This window comes from Entelurus aequoreus, linkage group LG26, assembly GCF_033978785.1.
Source record: "Entelurus aequoreus isolate RoL-2023_Sb linkage group LG26, RoL_Eaeq_v1.1, whole genome shotgun sequence".
Classification (NCBI taxonomy): domain Eukaryota; kingdom Metazoa; phylum Chordata; class Actinopteri; order Syngnathiformes; family Syngnathidae; genus Entelurus; species Entelurus aequoreus.
This window is the reverse complement of record NC_084756.1, coordinates 16171916-16192415: the sequence shown is the minus strand read 5'-3', so window position 1 is coordinate 16192415 and position 20500 is coordinate 16171916. Positions and strand designations below refer to the sequence as shown.

Sequence of the window (20500 nt, the reverse complement as noted above, 5' to 3'; positions counted from 1 at the left end):
CACCTTTTGAATTTCTGTAACCATGTGAAAAGAAAATTGGACCATCCCATTCTTTTCTCCATTTTTCTTCATCTAAATGTGTTGTATGCGTTTCTTGAAGACAAAAAAGATCTTGTTTTTTTTCATTCAGCCACATAAATATAAGTTTTCTTTTTCTGTTGTCTGCAAGACCATTGCAATTATAACTAATTATTCCAACTTCATTATCGTTCCTATAAATCATATAATCTGAGTAAATTCATTGTATATTTTATTGATTCTCTTAATACCATAAGTTTCATAGACATGAAAATCTTGTAACTAAAAACTGCAGCATCACTTGCTATTTCCAAGGAAACCAATATCCCCTCTAATAAACCCACAGACATACCATTCACACCACAGCACCCAAGACAAACAAACATATAACCCCCAAAATATATAATTCACTGACCGTTTGCCAACATCTAACTACATTGTCCAGTCCCAGAATAAACTAAAAAGCTCCACAAACAAAATGTCAAAACATATCCGTCAAGTCGTTACCATGGTGATGTCGCGATGACGCAATCACTGCGCGACATTGTTATTGTTCCTCACATGCTTCTGTACAGCTCACCGTTAATGTACAGTTTATCCACAACAAGACGAGCTTGTTGTCCTTTTTGCCTAAATGACTTCATAATTGGAATCAACTTACGTCGTTTCTCCACCACCTCAATTGGATATTGGCTGGTCATGAAGAATTTAGTACCTTTCAGTCTTCTGGAGACAGCAAGCATTTCGTCTTTGCATTTGGAGTTAGTAAACTTTACAAGCATAGGTCTCGGTATAGCATCCTCCTTGCGTCTGCCAATCCTGTGTGCTCGCTCCATCTGGATCCTCTTAACTTCTTCCTCCGGGATGCCGAGTTGCTCCTGCAGAAAGGCTCTGACGAGGTTCTCCGCAATGCCGTAAGTTTCTCCTCCATCTTCGCTAATTCCCATGATTAGCAGGTTGTCCCGCATGCTCCTGCAGCGGAGTTCCAACAAGTCTGCCTTTAATTTCTCGTTCTCCGTTGTCAGTCTTGTAGTTTCGAGTTTCAGGCTTGTTAACTCAACTTTTAGCGTTGTCTGTTCCTTTTTTATCTCCACCATTTCAGCGTGATTGTGCTCGACTGATTTTTTCAGCTCTGAAACGTCAGTTTTTAGTTCATCCAAAATGTCCAATTTTCCAAGTTTTTCAACCATGGCTTGCAACATTTTTTGATCGTCCGGAGTAAACGTTGCTTTTTCATCCAAATCACTGGAGGACAATTGATCACGGCCACGTTTTGACTCCTTTGATCCGCGTTGTGGCATGTTTGCAGGTGAACAATGAGTCACTCGGCGTTCGAGGCACCTTATCTTCCGCCAAATCACCCTCGTGAGGAGTATATATCTCACCAATTGCAGAGAGGTGGATATATACAACGAAAACGACTTAAATTATTGTATCACTGGAGCGTTTATGCCATTATTAACCTTACATACTGGGACTTGTGTAGAGACGGTCTCAACTCACGTTGCTCACGGCGGCCATCTTGTAGGGTTGTAAGGTATAGAGGTATATAAGACCCTGGGCCTCATTTAGAAAACTTGCAAAAATAGGGCCAAAACGTTAGCTTTGGAGTTTTCCATGCCAGGAATGCAATAAAAAAAACACAACCAGCACAGATTTAAGGCCCGCCAGCAGCGTTCGATAAAGCTAAAAGGTGGTCGAGGTTGTATGTTTATCAACATGTCGTTTGAAGATCAACCTAACCTAGTCTATGACGGCATCCAGGTCTTGTTGGTTGCATTGCACAGGCAGGAGAGAGCAGACTAACAAATGACTCATCATATGCACTCCTCCACACAAACATGCTGTAGAACCATCCTCACTGTTTTGAATCAACAACATCACAACATTCGGAGAAGGATACTGTGGTCACTTCTGAAATTTCAACGAGATGGTAATTGAAGAAAATGAGAGGAACCTAAACCATCTCCCAGTCAGGGAATCGAACCCTGGTCTTCCGCGTGACAGGCGGAGATACTGTCCACTATACTAACGAGGACTGCTTGGCATGCTATTTTCCTGGGGACAACCAAACAGGCTTGGCTTTTGCCTGCCACACCGCGACCAAAGGCGCTGAATTAAGGCTCCAGTGTCTCGGGAGGCGTGGGTTCAAATCCCACCACTGCCATTTTTGCTGGTAACACACTTGTATCTTCCCTGACTGAGGCAATAAGACCCTGGGCCTCATTTAGAAAACTTGCAAAAATAGGGCCAAAACGTTAGCTTTGGAGTTTTCCATGCCAGGTATGCAATAAAAAAACCCCAACCAGCACAGATTTAAGGCCCGCCAGCAGCTTCCGGTAAAGCTAAAAGCTGAGATTCTCAGCTTTCCTCTTCTTGTCGTCTTCGAGGTCCACTGCACGACACCTTTCCAGTTCTCCACACACAACCTAGCCTAGTCAATGACGGCATCCAGATCTTGTTGGTTGCATTGCACAGGCAGGAGAGAGCACACTAACAAATGACTCATCACATGCACTCCTCCACACTAACATGCTGTAGAACCATCCTCATAGCCTCATTTGTTCATGGATACCCTGCAACGTTCCGTTTCACAGATCTTGGGCGATTTAGGCAGGACCAAAAAGGCCACACTTCTTTGGAGCCAGGCAGAAGAGATTTGTTTAGGCAGAGAGAGGATTTGTGTGAGGCATTTTCCCGGCGGCTAGAGCAGAGGGCCAACCTGTTGCGGTGATGTCTGTCAGTCAGGGCTTATACAGGATGGAGGAAATTTGCCTTGACTTTAATCTCTTCATTGCTGGTTCTCGGTCAAACAGAGCAAGACAAGGGTCTGTTTCTTGTTTGAGCTTTTCCTCTGACGTCTGTGGTTGTATTCAAGCTGTTTTCTGTGCCAACTGACTTTAGGCTAACCATTGGTATATGTGTAAAAGTGGTATATGTGTAACTAAACTGTTGTCAGGGTTTGCTCGTAGGTGGTTAGATGCGTTGTCGTAAATAAGACCATACAGGGCTTCGCCTAAGGACTATTCTAATTCTACCAAGGTTGATTTTTGTAATGCTATGTCGAGGTCGTCAGCTGCTGCATCCCTAACCTTTAATTTGACACATTGACTCTGACAAACCATTTTCCCTTTTTGAAGACTTGCTTTTGCATCCTAATTTCGAGGGGTGCAACAAACATTAGTAAAATACTGTGTTTGATTTCTGTAGGGCTGTGCAGCAACGCCGAGTCCACACATCACAACATTCGGAGAAGGATACTGTGGTCACTTCTCAAATTTCAACGAGATGGTAATTGAAGAAAATGAGAGGAACCTAAACCATCTCCCCGTCAGGGAATCGAACCCCGGTCTTCCGCGTGACAGGCGGAGATACTGTCCACTATACTAACGAGGACTGCTTGGGATGATATTTTGCCTGCCACACCGCGACCAAAGTGTTGCTATCTCATATTTCTGCTATCTCATAATGCCGACAAATTGATCCGCCGAATGCATAGATTGAGGGTAGTGTGGCCGAGCGGTCTAAGGCGCTGGATTAAGGCTCCAGTCTCTCGGGAGGCGTGGGTTCAAATCCCACCACTGCCATTTTTGCTGGTAACACACTTGTATCTTCCCTGACTGAGGCAAGAAGACCCAGGGCCTCATTTAGAAAACTTGCAAAAATAGGGCCAAAACGTTAGCTTTGGAGTTTTCCATGCCAGGTATGCATGTGTTGTATGGGGCAGCCTTCAAAGATTTCTTTATTAAATAAAACTTATATATTTTTCTATTTATTTTAGTTCCTTTTTGCCAACTAGAATTTCTTATTAAGGGTTTACAAACTAATAATTTAGTAGTTCCATAATTAATTTGTTTCCATCTTTTCCCAATGACTCCAGTTAGTTGATTAAATGAAAAGCTTGAACAAGCATCACCATACATAGTGGTAAATTCATCATATTTCATAATTTTTCCATTCTCATTGATAATGTCATTGACAAAAATGATTCCTCTTCCAAACATATTTTTCCAAAAGAAAGGCTTTCCATCTATTACAATATTAGAGTTCATCCATATTATTTGCTGCAAAATATCATCTCTTTTTTCTGGTACATAAAATTGAAAACACCACCATGAGTGGATTGTTTCCTTTATGAACCCCGCCATGTTTCCCAGCAGACTCTCTACATAAGGAAAATGGGAGGGGATCACTTGTAAAAAAGGATACAATTTCTTTTGATACAATACATGTTTTCTGTCCAACAGGACACTTGTGTACCACTCAGTGTTTAAATACATCTTTGGAACAATTGATGCTTTTAAAGACAGACACATAGCTTCAAGGTTGAGAAGTTTCAAGCCCCCATATTCATATTCATTGTACAAAACCTTTCTTTTAATCCTTTCTGGTTTGCCGTCCCAGACAAAATCGAAGACCCTCCGCTCATAAATATTAAAAAAGTTTTGTGATGGAGCTGGTAATGACAAAAACAAATAAATAAATTGAGGAATAATTAACGAGTTGACAATAGATATTTTACCATACAAGGTTAAGGATTTCCCTTTCCATAATTGCATAATTTTATCCAGCTTTCTTAGTCGATTATCATAATTTACTGAGCCTAGATCTTCCAGGTTCTCTGGGACAACAACACCAAGTATGTTAACTGGTCCATCTGTCCACAAAACAGGCACTTTGCATTCCATTCGAAAGGACGTTCCCTTTAGATTTCCGATCCTTAATATTTTACATTTATCATAATTTAGCTTAAGCCCAGATTGCTGTGAAAATATGTCCAAAAGATCAAGAAGGTTTTGCAGACAATGAGGATTGGGGCTTATAAAGAAGCTTGTATCGTCTGCATACATTGTTATTTTACTTTCAATATTATTATTACTGAGCCCTTCAATATTTTTATTCAATCCAACTTTAATCGCCAATATTTCCATAGCAATAATAAATAAGTATGGAGACAAAGGGCACCCTTGTTTTAGACCTCTTAACAGAGGTATTGTCCCAGAGATGTATCCATTATTGATAATTCTACAATTAGTTTTATTATATAGCGTCTTGATCCAGTGTAATACGGAGTTGCCAAAATTGAAAAAAACTAAGCTTTTACAAATAAAATCCAAGCTAATTTTGTCAAAAGCCTTCTCCAGGTCGGCTACAAAAATTAATCCTCTTTTATTTTCCATATTATAATTCTCTATAATTTCTAATAACTGTGTAATATTGTTTCCTATATTTCTTCCTTGTAGGAAGCCTGATTGATCTTGGTGAATAATATTTGACAAAACAGACTTAAGTCGTGTAGCCAAACATTTTGCCAGGATTTTAGCATCATAACACTGAAGTGTTATTGGTCTCCAATTTTTTAGATGAACTGGGTCTTTATACTGACCATTTATTTCCTGTTTCAATAATAAGGAAATAAGACCTTCTGTTTGAGTGTTGGACAAAAAACCTGTCTCATATGAGTAATTAAAACTAGAAAGTAATGGTTTCTTAAGATCTTCATAAAATACTTGATAAACCTCAATAGGTATTCCATCTAATCCTGGGGTTTTCCCTTGATGAAAAGATTTAACAGCTTCCACAAGTTCTTCCTCTCTAATGAGGCCTTCACATGAATGGCTTTCTTCCGAATTCAATTTTCTTTCATAATTTTCTGGAAAAAAAGTTGTAGTTTCAGGAGGGATTACTGGATTAGAAAAAATGTTTTTAAAGTAATTTTCCATTTCTTTCAACAATGTGGTGTGTGTATCCAATACCTTTCCATTTGTTTTAATAAGCTTGGAAATGTTCTTTTTAGAACGATTTTTTGTTTGGATATTTAAAAAGAATTTTGAACACTTCTCACCTTTTTTCATCCAGATTGCTCTGTTGCAGTCATAACTTTTCAATAATTGTTTTTCAACTAAATCTGCTAACTCCTCTTGTTTGGCTGTAAAGGTATTCAGTTGCTCACTAGTTAGATTATCATTACTGTCAATGTTTTTTTGTAAATCCTCAATTTCTTTCTTTAATTCCTGTTCTGCCGCTTTAATTTTTTATTTTTTCCATGAAGAGTATGCAATGGCATATCCTCTAAAACAACATTTGAAGGCTTCCCAGACTATTTGGGGATTTGAAGATCCTACATTATTTAAAAAAAAAATCAGTAATAAATTGCTTTGTTTTTTCGATAAATTCATCATCCTGTAGATGCATTTGATTAAACTTCCAATATCCGGGCCCACGTGTATTATCTTCAATTGCAATATTTATTCCTATACAATTATGATCAGAACGCAAGTTATCATCGATTGCTATTGCAGTCACTTTGTTTAGCAATGAAAATGATATCAAAAAATAGTCAATACGACTTGCCTGGTTTTGTCTTCTCCATGTATACCGTACTAACCTAGGGTTTTTGAATCTCCAGATATCAATTAAATCAAATGCATCCATAACATTTTGAATCTTTTGTAAAGATTGAGGATGATAATCCATTGAAAAATTCCCTTTTCGGTCCAGAACTTTATCCAAAGCAACGTTAAAGTCCCCCACAATAATAATTTCCCCTTGTTGTTCTTGCAACATGTCACTTATTTCTTCAAAAAAGGAAGGTTCATCAACATTTGGCCCATACAGATTCAAAACACACATCTTTTGACCTTGAATAATCATATTTAATATTAGCCAACGTCCTTGTGAGTCTTTTTCCATAGAGTTAAATTGAAAATTAAAGTTTTTTTTTTTATCAAAATCATAACACCTTTTGAATTTCTGTAACCATGTGAAAAGAAAATTGGACCATCCCATTCTTTTCTCCATTTTTCTTCATCTAAATGTGTTGTATGCGTTTCTTGAAGACAAAAAAGATCTTGTTTTTTTTCATTCAGCCACATAAATATAAGTTTTCTTTTTCTGTTGTCTGCAAGACCATTGCAATTATAACTAATTATTCCAACTTCATTATCGTTCCTATAAATCATATAATCTGAGTAAATTCATTGTATATTTTATTGATTCTCTTAATACCATAAGTTTCATAGACATGAAAATCTTGTAACTAAAAACTGCAGCATCACTTGCTATTTCCAAGGAAACCAATATCCCCTCTAATAAACCCACAGACATACCATTCACACCACAGCACCCAAGACAAACAAACATATAACCCCCAAAATATATAATTCACTGACCGTTTGCCAACATCTAACTACATTGTCCAGTCCCAGAATAAACTAAAAAGCTCCACAAACAAAATGTCAAAACATATCCGTCAAGTCGTTACCATGGTGATGTCGCGATGACGCAATCACTGCGCGACATTGTTATTGTTCCTCACATGCTTCTGTACAGCTCACCGTTAATGTACAGTTTATCCACAACAAGACGAGCTTGTTGTCCTTTTTGCCTAAATGACTTCATAATTGGAATCAACTTACGTCGTTTCTCCACCACCTCAATTGGATATTGGCTGGTCATGAAGAATTTAGTACCTTTCAGTCTTCTGGAGACAGCAAGCATTTCGTCTTTGCATTTGGAGTTAGTAAACTTTACAAGCATAGGTCTCGGTATAGCATCCTCCTTGCGTCTGCCAATCCTGTGTGCTCGCTCCATCTGGATCCTCTTAACTTCTTCCTCCGGGATGCCGAGTTGCTCCTGCAGAAAGGCTCTGACGAGGTTCTCCGCAATGCCGTAAGTTTCTCCTCCATCTTCGCTAATTCCCATGATTAGCAGGTTGTCCCGCATGCTCCTGCAGCGGAGTTCCAACAAGTCTGCCTTTAATTTCTCGTTCTCCGTTGTCAGTCTTGTAGTTTCGAGTTTCAGGCTTGTTAACTCAACTTTTAGCGTTGTCTGTTCCTTTTTTATCTCCACCATTTCAGCGTGATTGTGCTCGACTGATTTTTTCAGCTCTGAAACGTCAGTTTTTAGTTCATCCAAAATGTCCAATTTTCCAAGTTTTTCAACCATGGCTTGCAACATTTTTTGATCGTCCGGAGTAAACGTTGCTTTTTCATCCAAATCACTGGAGGACAATTGATCACGGCCACGTTTTGACTCCTTTGATCCGCGTTGTGGCATGTTTGCAGGTGAACAATGAGTCACTCGGCGTTCGAGGCACCTTATCTTCCGCCAAATCACCCTCGTGAGGAGTATATATCTCACCAATTGCAGAGAGGTGGATATATACAACGAAAACGACTTAAATTATTGTATCACTGGAGCGTTTATGCCATTATTAACCTTACATACTGGGACTTGTGTAGAGACGGTCTGAACTCACGTTGCTCACGGCGGCCATCTTGTAGGGTTGTAAGGTATAGAGGTATATAAGACCCTGGGCCTCATTTAGAAAACTTGCAAAAATAGGGCCAAAACGTTAGCTTTGGAGTTTTCCATGCCAGGTATGCAATAAAAAAAACACAACCAGCACAGATTTAAGGCCCGCCAGCAGCGTCCGGTAAAGCTAAAAGGTGGTCGAGGTTGTATGTTTATCAACATGTCATTTGAAGAACAACCTAACTTAGTCAATGACGGCATCCAGATCTTGTTGGTTGCATTGCACAGGCAGGAGAGAGCAGACTAACAAATGACTCATCATATGCACTCCTCCACACTAACATGCTGTAGAACCATCCTCACTGTTTTGAATCAACAACATCACAACATTCGGAGAAGGATACTGTGGTCACTTCTGAAATTTCAACAAGATGGTAATTGAAGGAAATAGGAGGCACCTGCAAAATCTCCCCGTCAGGGAATCGAACCCTGGTCTTCCGCGTGACAGGCGGAGATACTGTCCACTATACTAACGAGGACTGCTTGGCATGCTATTTTCCTGGGGACAACCAAACAGGCTTGGCTTTTGCCTGCCACACCGCGACCTAAGGCGCTGGATTAAGGCTCCAGTCTCTCAGGAGGCGTGGGTTCAAATCCCACCACTGCCATTTTTGCTGGTAACGCACTTGTATCTTCCCTGACTGAGGCAATAAGACCCTGGGCCTCATTTAGAAAGCTTGCAAAAGTAGGGCCAAAACGTTAGCTTTGGAGTTTTCCGTGCCAGGTATGCAATAAAAAAAAGACAACCAGCACAGATTTAAGGCCCGCCAGCAGCATCCAGTAAAGCTAAAAGGTGGTCGAGGTTGTATGTTTATCAACATGTCGTTTGAAGATCTCCGCCCCTACTTAAGACATTCAGGCCACTTTTATCTGTTTCTGTATTTGGATGACACCGCAGTGATAGGATGTATCACTGGCCCGCACGGTGCGACCAGCAGGAGGGAGTTTGCCTGTCTGGTGACATTGTGTGGAAACAACAACCTTATCCTCAACACGGACTACACTAAGAAGACAAAAGAAGACATGAGGAAGGAAAGTCTGTTCTTTTTTGTTACTATTGTACAATTTTTCCACACCCAAGTCCAAATTCATGCAGCAGTTTCCATAGTGTAGTGGTTATCACTTCACTAAGACACAAAAGTTACCCCGGTTCAAAGAAGACAATTCGCATTTCTGACATGGTATATGAATGCAATGGGTGCTTCACACATTTGTCAAGAAACCATGCAGGAGACCAGTGTCTGAACAAGTGATCAACTCCCTGGTGGTCTAGTGGCTAGGATTCGGCGCGTTCACCGCCGCGGCCAGGATTCGATTCCCGGTCAGGCAAAGCTATCCGACCCTTTCTCAGAGCAGGCAATTCATAATTAACTTATGTGACTTCCATGTTTTATGCTCATGATATACAAATCATTATCGTTGACATTTTCCATAAAGGCAATGGGGACATTGCTCAAATTTGGCCCAAAAAATGTGCCAGGCGGAGATACTGTCCACTATACTAACGAGGACTGCTTGGCATGCTATTTTCCTGGGGACAACCAAACAGGCTTGGCTTTTGCCTGCCACACCGCGACCAAAGGCGCTGAATTAAGGCTCCAGTGTCTCGGGAGGCGTGGGTTCAAATCCCACTCCTGCCATTTCTGCTGGTAACACACTTTTATCTTCCCTGACTGAGGCAATAAGACCCTGGGCCTCATTTTTTTAATTTTTTTTGAATTTTTTTTTTTTTATTATTTTTTTTAATTATTATTATTATTATTTTTTTTATTTATTTCAAACAACATTTAAAAAAAACACAAGATACACTTACCATTAGTGCATCAACCCAAGAAAACCCTCCCTCCCCCATTCACACTCATCCACACTCATTTACACAAAAGGAGCTGTCTCTTTCTGTTATTAAAAAAACAACAACTTCTGGTTCCTACAGTATAGAACAATACAGTCTGCAAGGGATACAGTCATTCGAGCACACATGATTGTGTGTGGTGCTGGTCCACTAACATTTTCACTAATCACTATTTTTTATGTAATTGTTTTTAAATTTGTTTTACTTTCAAACAAAACAAACAAAGGACCTTAACTTCACCAGACCGGGTTGTCAATGAAATCAGATTGTTCAAAAGGGTTCTTAAAACCAGGTCCAGTTCAGATTACGTCCAGATCGGGCTCAGCAACACACACCTTCACCCATGTACACCAAAAACCAGGGAACACAACAGGTTGCATACAATCCACAAACAAAAATACATTTTCAAATTAAGCACCCATGTACAGTCCACATCACATCCAAGTCGAAGTCAGCAACACATACCTTCATTTATGTACACTTAAAATAGGGAATACAACAACAGATTGCATATCATATATAAACAAAATTACATTTTCAAAATAAGCCTTTGAGGACTTCCCATCTTTTTTTTATGTTTTTTGGCATCATTATCGTTTTCAACCATATAATTTTCTAAAGTTAAAAAATACTGAATAAATGTTTTAAAGAAAGAAATACTAAGTGAATATCTGTTTTTTGCCTTAAAAATAAACCTTTTACCGAGTACTATAATTAAATTGACTAAATCATGATTGTCAATGAACTCTCCTAAAATAACAGAAACCACATCAAGCTTCATAAACAAACCAATCTTTAAACACATTTTTTCAACTTCCACCCAAAATGAAGACACAATATGACAATACCAAAACAAATGTAAGGTGGATTCAGGCTCCTGACAACAAAATCGGCAATCATCTGACTCTGTCATATTCCATATTTTTAACATTTTTCCCGTGGGTAGGAAGTTATAAATAGTTTTAATTTGAAAATAACGATTTTGCACATCGATAGTGGTTTTGTAGATTAATTTGAATATTGCATCCCACGGCAACGGGCAGTCAAAAAAGTCCTCCCATTTTCCATATGTGTTGTATGGGGCAGCCTTCAAAGATTTCTTTATTAAATAAAACTTATATATTTTTCTATTTATTTTAGTTCCTTTTTGCCAACTAGAATTTCTTATTAAGGGTTTACAAAGTAATAATTTAGTAGTTCCATAATTAACTTGTTTCCATCTTTTCCCAATGACTCCAGTTAGTTGATTAAATGAAAAGCTTGAACAAGCATCACCATACATAGTGGTAAATTCATCATATTTCATAATTTTTCCATTCTCATTGATAATGTCATTGACAAAAATGATTCCTCTTTCAAACATATTTTTCCAAAAGAAAGGCTTTCCATCTATTACAATATTAGAGTTCATCCATATTATTTGCTGCAAAATATCATCTCTTTTTTCTGGTACATAAAATTGAAAACACCACCATGAGTGGATTGTTTCCTTTATGAACCCCGCCATGTTTCCCAGCAGACTCTCTACATAAGGAAAATGGGAGGGGATCACTTGTAAAAAAGGATACAATTTCTTTTGATACAATACATGTTTTCTGTCCAACAGGACACTTGTGTACCACTCAGTGTTTAAATACATCTTTGGAACAATTGATGCTTTTAAAGACAGACACATAGCTTCAAGGTTGAGAAGTTTCAAGCCCCCATATTCATATTCATTGTACAAAACCTTTCTTTTAATCCTTTCTGGTTTGCCGTCCCAGACAAAATCGAAGACCCTCCGCTCATAAATATTAAAAAAGTTTTGTGATGGAGCTGGTAATGACAAAAACAAATAAATAAATTGAGGAATAATTAACGAGTTGACAATAGATATTTTACCATACAAGGTTAAGGATTTCCCTTTCCATAATTGCATAATTTTATCCAGCTTTCTTAGTCGATTATCATAATTTACTGAGCCTAGATCTTCCAGGTTCTCTGGGACAACAACACCAAGTATGTTAACTGGTCCATCTGTCCACAAAACAGGCACTTTGCATTCCATTCGAAAGGACGTTCCCTTTAGATTTCCGATCCTTAATATTTTACATTTATCATAATTTAGCTTAAGCCCAGATTGCTGTGAAAATATGTCCAAAAGATCAAGAAGGTTTTGCAGACAATGAGGATTGGGGCTTATAAAGAAGCTTGTATCGTCTGCATACATTGTTATTTTACTTTCAATATTATTATTACTGAGCCCTTCAATATTTTTATTCAATCTAACTTTAATCGCCAATATTTCCATAGCAATAATAAATAAGTATGGAGACAAAGGGCACCCTTGTTTTAGACCTCTTAATAGAGGTATTGTCCCAGAGATGTATCCATTATTGATAATTCTACAATTAGTTTTATTATATAGCGTCTTGATCCAGTGTAATACGGAGTTGCCAAAATTGAAAAAAACTAAGCTTTTACAAATAAAATCCAAGCTAATTTTGTCAAAAGCCTTCTCCAGGTCGGCTACAAAAATTAATCCTCTTTTATTTTCCATATTATAATTCTCTATAATTTCTAATAACTGTGTAATATTGTTTCCTATATTTCTTCCTTGTAGGAAGCCTGATTGATCTTGGTGAATAATATTTGACAAAACAGACTTAAGTCGTGTAGCCAAACATTTTGCCAGGATTTTAGCATCATAACACTGAAGTGTTATTGGTCTCCAATTTTTTAGATGAACTGGGTCTTTATACTGACCATTTATTTCCTGTTTCAATAATAAGGAAATAAGACCTTCTGTTTGAGTGTTGGACAAAAAACCTGTCTCATATGAGTAATTAAAACTAGAAAGTAATGGTTTCTTAAGATCATCATAAAATACTTGATAAACCTCAATAGGTATTCCATCTAATCCTGGGGTTTTCCCTGGATGAAAAGATTTAACAGCTTCCACAAGTTCTTCCTCTCTAATGAGGCCTTCACATGAATGGCTTTCTTCCGAATTCAATTTTCTTTCATAATTTTCTGGAAAAAAAGTTGTAGTTTCAGGAGGGATTACTGGATTAGAAAAAATGTTTTTAAAGTAATTTTCCATTTCTTTCAACAATGTGGTGTGTGTATCCAATACCTTTCCATTTGTTTTAATAAGCTTGGAAATGTTCTTTTTAGAACGATTTTTTGTTTGGATATTTAAAAAGAATTTTGAACACTTCTCACCTTTTTTCATCCAGATTGCTCTGTTGCAGTCATAACTTTTCAATAATTGTTTTTCAACTAAATCTGCTAACTCCTCTTGTTTGGCTGTAAAGGTATTCAGTTGCTCACTAGTTAGATTATCATTACTGTCAATGTTTTTTTGTAAATCCTCAATTTCTTTCTTTAATTCCTGTTCTGCCGCTTTAATTTTTTTTTTTTCCCATGAAGAGTATGCAATGGCATATCCTCTAAAACAACATTTGAAGGCTTCCCAGACTATTTGGGGATTTGAAGATCCTACATTATTTTAAAAAAAATCAGTAATAAATTGCTTTGTTTTTTCGATAAATTCATCATCCTGTAGATCAGGGGTGGGCAATTAATTTTCACCGGGGGCCGCATAAGCAACCCGAGCACTGCTGGAGGGCCACACGACAATATTTCAATTAAATTTTGCTCAATATTATTTTTGATATACCATAAGATAAATAATAATGATGATAATAATTAATAATAATAATAATAATAATAATTTCATTTAACCTAACTTAACTTTATACAGAAGCAGATTGCTTTTTAAGGTCACTTTATCCTGCATTATCCAACATTTTTCCCCATCAGATTTGGACAACCATCTGTTGTTAAAAATAGTTTTTAATCATATCTATTCTATATTGTTTTTTATATTGGTTTTATATGTAATTGTTTTTTTCTTTTTATTCAGTCATTGGTGGAGCTAAGGATAATATTTGAATATTGTTTGTAATATTGTTGTGCAGCACTTTGGAAACATTTTGTTGTTTAAATGTGCTATATAAATAAAGTGGATTGGATTGTCACACCTGCCAGCGTGTCCCAACACGCATTTACCTCTGTGAACAAGTCATTACCTGTGGTTGTCTCTTTAATTGACTGCATCAGAGCTCTCATCCAAAGTTAGAGAAAAACAGTCCTGTCTCCGGGCATTATCAGCGCAACAAAGTCCAATAAGCACTCCTTAATAAACTCTCCGTCAGAAAACGCCTTACTTTTTCTGGCGCTTTTGTGAGAAATGACGAAACTTGTCCTGACGGCTGCATCTCTGGGGGTGTGAAATATGGCACAAAGTCCTTGTTGGGTTTGCAGTTTTACCATCAACGCATCAGCCTCCCTTGCGCGCGCTTCATCAGACACATCCCGGTATTTTCCCTCGTGTTTCTTCGTGTAGTGGCGATTAAAATGATATTTAAACACAGCAACCTGTGTACCACACATTAAGCACACGGCTTTACCATTAATTTATGTAAAGAAATACTTGGCAGTCCATCTCTTGTTGGAAACACGCCATTCCTCATCAACTTTTCTTTTTTTAGCGTCTCATCACTTGTCTCTATGCACCTTCCCTCACAGGTTCCCTCCGGACATACGGCATAAATAACACATTTCAAAATAAAAGCAGCACAGTTGTATTGCGCGCACGACATAGATGTTTTTTAAACTTTATTTTGTCATTTGTAATTGCGCCGTTCAATTCACTCACAATCGCACACGCGCATACGTCCACACGGAAGTAATACAAATAACGCTTTTCAAAACAAAAGCAGCACTGTTGTATTGCACACTCGACATAGATACTTTTTAAAATTTATTTTGTAATTTATGATTGGCCTCACGCGGGCCGGACAGGGATGCGCAAAGGGCCGGATGCGGCCCGCGGGCCGTACAATGCCCAGGTCTGCTGTAGATGCATTTGATTAAACTTCCAATATCCGGGCCCACGTGTATTATCTTCAATTGCAATATTTATTCCTATACAATTATGATCAGAACGCAAGTTATCATCGATTGCTATTGCAGTCACTTTGTTTAGCAATGAAAATGATATCAAAAAATAGTCAATACGACTTGCCTGGTTTTGTCTTCTCCATGTATACCGTACTAACCTAGGGTTTTTGAATCTCCAGATATCAATTAAATCAAATGCATCCATAACATTTTGAATCTTTTGTAAAGATTGAGGATGATAATCCATTGAAAAATTCCCTTTTCGGTCCAGAACTTTATCCAAAGCAACGTTAAAGTCCCCCACAATAATAATTTCCCCTTGTTGTTCTTGCAACATGTCACTTATTTCTTCAAAAAAGGAAGGTTCATCAACATTTGGCCCATACAGATTCAAAACACACATCTTTTGACCTTGAATAATCATATTTAATATTAGCCAACGTCCTTGTGAGTCTTTTTCCATAGAGTTAAATTGAAAATTAAAGTTTTTTTTTATCAAAATCATAACACCTTTTGAATTTCTGTAACCATGTGAAAAGAAAATTGGACCATCCCATTCTTTTCTCCATTTTTCTTCATCTAAATGTGTTGAATGCGTTTCTTCCGTTGTGGCATGTTTGCAGGTGAACAATGAGTCACTCGGCGTTCGAGGCACCTTATCTTCCGCCAAATCACCCTCGTGAGGAGTATATATCTCACCAATTGCAGAGAGGTGGATATATACAACGAAAACGACTTAAATTATTGTATCACTGGAGCGTTTATGCCATTATTAACCTTACATACTGGGACTTGTGTAGAGACGGTCTCAACTCACGTTGCTCACGGCGGCCATCTTGTAGGGTTGTAAGGTATAGAGGTATATAAGACCCTGGGCCTCATTTAGAAAACTTGCAAAAATAGGGCCAAAACGTTAGCTTTGGAGTTTTCCATGCCAGGTATGCAATAAAAAAAAGACAACCAGCACAGATTTAAGGCCCGCCAGCAGCGTTCGGTAAAGCTAAAAGGTGGTCGAGGTTGTATGTTTATCAACATGTCGTTTGAAGATCAACCTAACCTAGTCTATGACGGCATCCAGATCTTGTTGGTTGCATTGCACAGGCAGGAGAGAGCAGACTAACAAATGACTCATCATATGCACTCCTCCACACTAACATGCTGTAGAACCATCCTCACTGTTTTGAATCAACAACATCACAACATTCGGAGAAGGATACTGTGGTCACTTCTGAAATTTCAACAAGATGGTAATTGAAGAAAATAAGAGGCACCTGCACCATCTCCCCGTCAGGGAATCGAACCCTGGTCTTCCGCGTGACAGGCGGAGATACTGTCCACTATACTAACGAGGACTGCTTGGCATGCTATTTTCCTAGGGACAACCAAACAGGCTTGGCTTTTGCCTGCCACACCGCGACCAAAGGCGCTGAATTAAGGCTCCAGTGTCTTTTATCTGTTTCTGTATTTGGATGACACCGCAGTGATAGGATGTATCACTGGCCCGCACGGTGCGACCAGCAGGAGGGAGTTGGCCTGTCTGGTGACATTGTGTGGAAACAACGACCTTATCCTTAACACGGACTACACTAAGAAGACAAAAGAAGACATGAGGAAGGAAAGTCTGTTCTTTTTTGTTACTATTGTACAATTTTTCCACACCCAAGTCCAAATTCATGCAGCAGTTTCCATAGTGTAGTGGTTATCACTTCACTAAGACACAAAAATTACCCCGGTTCATAGAAGACAATTCGCATTCCTGACATGGCATATGAATGCAATGGGTGCTTCACACATTTGTCAAGAAACCATGCAGGAGACCACTGAACCAGTGATCAACTCCCTGGTGGTCTAGTGGCTAGGATTCGGCGCTTTCACCGCCGCGGCCCGGGTTCGATTCCCGGTCAGGGAAAGCTATCCGACCCTTTCTCAGAGCAGGCAATTTATAATAAACTTATGTGACTTCCATGTTTTATGCTCATGATATACAAATCATTATCGTTGACATTTTCCATAAAGGCAATGGGGACATTGCTCAAACTTGGCCCAAAAAATGTGCCCGAGATTCTCCGCTTTCCTCTTCTTGTCGTCTTCGAGGTCCACTGCACGACACCTTTCCAGTTCTCCACACACAACCTAGCCTAGTCAATGACGGCATCCAGATCTTGTTGGTTGCATTGCACAGGTCGGAGAGAGCAGACTAACAAATGACTCATCATATGCACTCCTCCACACTAACATGCTGTAGAACCATCCTCATAGCCTCATTTGTTCATGGATACCCTGCAACGTTCCGTTTCACAGATCTTGGGCGATTTAGGCAGGACCAAAAAGGCCACACTTCTTTGGAGCCAGGCAGAAGAGATTTGTTTAGGCAGAGAGAGGATTTGTGTGAGGCATTTTCCCGGCGGCTAGAGCAGAGGGCCAACTGTTGCGGTGATAGGATGTATCACTGATCCGCACGGTGCGACCAGCAGGAGGGAGTTGGCCTGTCTGGATACATTGTGTGGAAACAACGACCTTATCCTCAACACGGACTACACTAAGAAGACAAAAGAAGACAGGAGGAAGGAAAGTCTGTTCTTTTTTGTTACTATTGTACAATTTTTCCACACCCAAGTCCAAATTCATGCAGCAGTTTCCATAGTGTAGTGGTTATCACTTCACTAAGACACAAAAGTTACCCCGGTTCAAAGAAGACAATTCGCATTTCTGACATGGCATATGAATGCAATGGGTGCTTCACACATTTGTCAAGAAACCATGCAGGAGACCAGTGTCTGAACCAGTGATCAACTCCCTGGTGGTCTAGTGGCTAGGATTCGGCGCTCTCACCGCCGCGGCCCGGGTTCGATTCCCGGTCAGGGAAAGCTATCCGACCCTTTCTCAGAGCAGGCAATTTATAATTAACTTATGTGACTTCCATGTTTTATGCTCATGATATACAAATCATTATAGTTGACATTTTCCATAAAGGCAATGGGGACATTGCTCAAACTTGGCCCAAAGAATGTGCCCGAGATTCTCCGCTTTCCTCTTCTTGTCGTCTTCGAGGTCCACTGCACGACACCTTTCCAGTTCTCCACACACAACCTAGCCTAGTCAATGACGGCATCCAGATCTTGTTGGTTGCATTGCACAGGCAGGAGAGAGCAGACTAACAAATGACTCATCATATGCACTCCTCCACACTAACATGCTTTAGAACCATCCTCACTGTTTTGAATCATCAACATCACAACATTCGGAGAAGGATACTGTGGTCACTTCTCAAATTTCAAAAAGATGGTAATTGATGAAAATAAGAGGCACCTGAACCATCTCCCCGTCAGGGAATCGAACCCTGGTCTTCCGCGTGACAAGCGGAGATACTGTCCACTATACTAACGAGGACTGCTTGGGATGATATTTTGCCTGCCACACCGCGACCAAAGTTTTGCTATTCAGTATTTCTGCGATCTCATAATGCGGACAAATTGATCCTCCGAAAGCACGGATTGAGGGTAGTGTGGCCGAGCGGTCTAAGGCGCTGGATTAAGGCTCCAGTCTCTTGGGAGGCGTGGGTTCAAATCCCACCACTGCCATTTTTGCTGGTAACACACTTGTATCTTCCCTGACTGAGGCAATAAGACCCTGGGCCTCATTTAGAAAACTTGCAAAAATAAGACCAAAACGTTAGCTTTGGAGTTTTCCATTCCAGGTATGCAATTAAAAAAACACAACCAGCACAGATTTAAGGCCCGCCAGCAGCGTCCGGTAAAGCTAAAAGGTGGTCGAGGTTGTATGTTTATCAACATGTCGTTTGAAGATCAACCTAACCTAGTCAATGACGGCATCCAGATCTTGTTGGTTGCATTGCACAGGCAGGAGAGAGCAGACTAACAAATGACTCATCATATGCACTCCTCCACACTAACATGCTGTAGAACCATCCTCACTGTTTTGAATCATCAACATCACAACATTCGGAGAAGGATACTGTGGTCACTTCTGAAATTTCAACAAGATGGTAATTGAAAAAAGTAAGAGGCACCCGCACCATCTCCACATCAGGGAATCGAACCCTGGTCTTCCGCGTGACAGGCGGAGATACTGTCCACTATACTAACGAGGACTGCTTGGCATGTTATTTTCCTGGGGACAACCAAACAGGCTTGGCTTTTGCCTGCCACACCGCGACCAAAGGCGCTGAATTAAGGCTCCAGTCTCTCGGGAGGCGTGGGTTCAAATCCCACCACTGCCATTTTTGCTGGTAACACACTTGTATCTTCCCTGACTGAGGCAATAAGACCCTGGGCCTCATTTAGAAAACTTGCAAAAATAGGGCCAAAACGTTAGCTTTGGAGTTTTCCATGCCAGGTATGCAATAAAAAAAACACAACCAGCACAGATTTAAGGCCCGCCAGCAGCGTCCGGTAAAGCTAAAAGGTGGTCGAGGTTGTATGTTTATCAACATGTCGTTTGAAGAACAACCTAACCTAGTCAATGACGGCATCCAGATCTTGTTGGTTGCATTGCACAGGCAGGAGAGAGCAGACTAACAAATGACTCATCATATGCACTCCTCCACACTAACATGCTGTAGAACCATCCTCACTGTTTTGAATCAACAACATCACAACATTCGGAGAAGGATACTGTGGTCACTTCTGAAATTTCAACAAGATGGTAATTGAAGGAAATAGGAGGCACCTGCAAAATCTCCCCGTCAGGGAATCGAACCCTGGTCTTCCGCGTGACAGGCGGAGATACTGTCCACTATACTAACGAGGACTGCTTGGCATGCTATTTTCCTGGGGACAACCAAACAGGCTTGGCTTTTGCCTGCCACACCGCGACCTAAGGCGCTGGATTAAGGCTCCAGTCTCTCAGGAGGCGTGGGTTCAAATCCCACCACTGCCATTTTTGCTGGTAACGCACTTGTATCTTCCCTGACTGAGGCAATAAGACCCTGGGCCTCATTTAGAAAGCTTTCAAAAATAAGGCCAAAACGTTAGCTTTGGAGTTTTCCATGCCAGGTATGCAATAAAAAAAAACACAACCAGCACAGATTTAAGGCCCGCCAGCAGCATCCAGTAAAGCTAAAAGGTGGTCGAGGTTGTATGTTTATCAACATGTCGTTTGAAGATCTCCGCCCTTACTTAAGACATTCAGGCCACTTTTATCTGTTTCTGTATTTGGATGACACCGCAGTGATAGGATGTATCACTGGCCCGCACGGTGCAACCAGCAGGAGGGAGTTGGCCTGTCTGGTGACATTGTGTGGAAACAACGACCTTATCCTCAACACGGACTACACTACGAAGACAAAAGAAGACATGAGGAAGGAAAGTCTGTTCTTTTTTGTTACTATTGTACAATTTTTCCACA

The 20500-nt window shown here is 39.8% G+C and overlaps 7 non-coding genes across 7 annotated transcripts; 4 read left to right on the top strand and 3 right to left on the bottom strand.

Annotated features, from left to right (window-relative positions):
• Positions 1-3523: 3523 nt before the first annotated feature.
• trnal-aag (transfer RNA leucine (anticodon AAG)) lies at positions 3524-3605 on the top strand. Its single transcript has one exon. It is a non-coding gene; the product is annotated as a tRNA-Leu (tRNA).
• A 5136-nt stretch (positions 3606-8741) lies between these two features.
• On the bottom strand, positions 8742-8813 carry trnad-guc (transfer RNA aspartic acid (anticodon GUC)). Its single transcript has one exon. It is a non-coding gene; the product is annotated as a tRNA-Asp (tRNA).
• A 7600-nt stretch (positions 8814-16413) lies between these two features.
• trnad-guc (transfer RNA aspartic acid (anticodon GUC)) lies at positions 16414-16485 on the bottom strand. The gene has a single exon. It is a non-coding gene; the product is annotated as a tRNA-Asp (tRNA).
• Positions 16486-16970: 485 nt separating this feature from the next.
• On the top strand, positions 16971-17042 carry trnae-uuc (transfer RNA glutamic acid (anticodon UUC)). Its single transcript has one exon. It is a non-coding gene; the product is annotated as a tRNA-Glu (tRNA).
• An 885-nt stretch (positions 17043-17927) lies between these two features.
• On the top strand, positions 17928-17999 carry trnae-cuc (transfer RNA glutamic acid (anticodon CUC)). The gene has a single exon. It is a non-coding gene; the product is annotated as a tRNA-Glu (tRNA).
• A 633-nt stretch (positions 18000-18632) lies between these two features.
• trnal-aag (transfer RNA leucine (anticodon AAG)) lies at positions 18633-18714 on the top strand. The gene has a single exon. It is a non-coding gene; the product is annotated as a tRNA-Leu (tRNA).
• A 1117-nt stretch (positions 18715-19831) lies between these two features.
• trnad-guc (transfer RNA aspartic acid (anticodon GUC)) lies at positions 19832-19903 on the bottom strand. Its single transcript has one exon. It is a non-coding gene; the product is annotated as a tRNA-Asp (tRNA).
• Between the last annotated feature and the right edge of the window lie 597 nt (positions 19904-20500).